Here is a 2,500-nt window from a genome sequence, read left to right as displayed (position 1 = left end):
TCAAAGTTTGTTTTGTGGATTGGTGGTGGAAGAGAAAGCCTGCTGGCTGAGGAGAAATCCAGCCTTTGAGGTGGTTAAAACGGATTTCAAAAATCAAAAATCTCTTATCTTTCTATCTTGAGAAAATTCCCTTGTTTGCTTGGATTTGCCCATTGGGATTCTTTGATTTGTTCTCTTAGAACATTGAGTAAAAACTTGTGTGTGATCACCTAAATCTGAGAGAAACACTTGTGTGGGTGAGGATCAAACACTTGAGAGTGTGAGGTTTTTATCTACTAACTTTTGTGTAGAGATTTTTCAGGTTTATGATGTTTGGTTTGCAAAGGAAAAGTAACAAGGAGAAGCCTCAACGAAATTCTAACTCTCAAACTCCTTTTAAATATCCTTTGAATTATTTTGATGAGTTTGTTAGTGTGCAGGAACAGCCAGCTGTAAGGAGAAAAACAACCAGAGATGTGGCTGATCCAAAAAGGCAACATTTTCAGTTTGAAGTCCAACAATTTTGTGATAACTTTGTGAAGGGTGTGGACAAAGCCCTCAAGGACGTCAGCAAGAGCCAAAAGAAGAGCACATCCACACGTGCCCAAGTAGCTGAGCCATCCTTTTCCATCAGTAAGAAAACCCAAGGTGAATCTGAAAACTGTTTTGAAGAATTTAAAGATTTTTCAGATTCTTCACCTATATTTGATGAAACTGATGAAGAACCAATTGAAAGTTTGATGTCTTGTGAAGAAAGTTGTGACCTTCCTTATATTGAATCTGAGTTTATAAATGATAATGACCAGGCTAATGTAGAACTAACTGTTTTGCAACCGGAGCATCCGAGTAGCCTTGTTTTGTCTCAACAGGTTTTTGAGGAAGAGCCACTGGATATTCCACATCAGTGCCCATGTCTTGAGATTTGGACATCTTTTGATGAAGTCCCAGAACCTATCTTTGATGAGGAGGACGAACCTGATCCAGTCTTTGATGAAGAAGCAACAAGCATCATATCCACCTTTATGGAGAGCCATCTTTGCTTTGATTCCGGCACAACTATTGCTCCTTCATCTCCTGCCCCTTTGCTTCATGATCTTCAAGAGCACTGTGAGGAACCTTCTTCTCTTAATTCTCTGCCTGACATGGTTGTGAAAGTCAGTACTGATGATGTAATTCGTTTTGGTCTTGACAAGATGAAAGATTTTTGTGTTTCAAAATCTGTTTTTGATAACATGATTAATTCTTTAAAAATCTTTGAACCTGATAAATGTCTTGATCAATCACGTTTTCAAAATGTCAATGGCATTACTTCTGGAATTATTTTGAGCTCTGATCAGTTCTTGGAACATAACAAAGGTTTTCATCTTCTTGGAAGGCCATTTGATCTTGATTTGCAACAAACTGATTTTTGTGCTGAAAAATCTCTTGATTCGTTAGTTTGCAAAGGAAATAGCTTTGATCTGAGTTCTTCTAGACATGTACTGATCACTGATGAATTGCTTGCATCCTCTTATGCCTTGGACGAAATTTTGATTCAGAAGTTGCTGGAACAGAAATCACTTGAAACTGAAAATGATTTTCGTGATCTTGAATTTTGTGGTTCTGTTTTGCAGCCTGATCTCTTGAGTTTTGAAACTGATAATACTTGGCATTTTCTGAGATCATTTCATGATAATGGTGTTGTCTTGAGTTCTGATGATATTTTGGTTTACAACACATTCTTTGAGAAATGCCTTGAACTTTTGATAAATGATTCTCAAACTGAACTTAAGCTTGTGTGTTCAGATGTTGGGAAGGATATGCCCATTTTGAAAATGAATACTGTTGTTGCATATCTTGATAAAATTCTTGTCTGTAATATTTACTTTGATGAGCACCTTGAAAGGCTGAAAAATGTGCAATTTGTTCTTGGAAAAGATATCTTGATTTGTGATTTGAACAAATATTTATCTTGCACATTTGATCCTGGTCTTTTAGTGTTTGTTTTGAGTATCCAGGAAAGACAGGTTCAGCCTCTGAATGAAAGCATTGGCCGTGCCCAACAACCTCAGATTTGGAGAAGCTTTGTTGTTCAAACCGACTACCTTGGTGCCAGCAACAGAGGTTCAGTCCAAGAAGGATATCTCAACAGTCCGAAGGTCTTTTGTCTTGAATCCAAGTTTACAAGAAAGCCAACTCATCAAGGATTCACTGAGGCTTGGAAACGCATGAAAAGCTTCACGGATGAAGAAGTTATGAATTTTCCAAACCGGAGGTTCTTCAGTCCATCTATCCGCGAGTACCAGATTTCTAAAGGAGATTCATGCCCCAGAAAGAATCGACCTGAGCCAAAACCGATCCTCCATGAACCAAAGGTGTTTCCTCGGTCATTCTCCTGTCTAAACCAAAAGCACTGTAAGGATCATGAGTTGATTGCCTCTACTCTTCATGAAAATGTTTTGAAACCGAGAATTTCAAAAAGAAAACATATTCTTACTTGGTTGAAAAACGTTTTGCTCAAACCTTTTCATGAATTGATTTC

General features: G+C 37.8%; 1 pseudogene; it reads right to left on the bottom strand.

The window, feature by feature from the left end:
- Positions 1–2,500, bottom strand: part of LOC125596785 — an 8,646-nt pseudogene that overhangs the window by 4,249 nt on the left and 1,897 nt on the right.

Source organism: Brassica napus, unplaced genomic scaffold, assembly GCF_020379485.1.
Source record: "Brassica napus cultivar Da-Ae unplaced genomic scaffold, Da-Ae ScsIHWf_1297;HRSCAF=1851, whole genome shotgun sequence".
Classification (NCBI taxonomy): Eukaryota; Viridiplantae; Streptophyta; class Magnoliopsida; order Brassicales; family Brassicaceae; genus Brassica; species Brassica napus.
The sequence above is the reverse complement of the archived record's forward strand: the minus strand, read 5'-3'. Positions and strand labels throughout refer to the sequence as shown.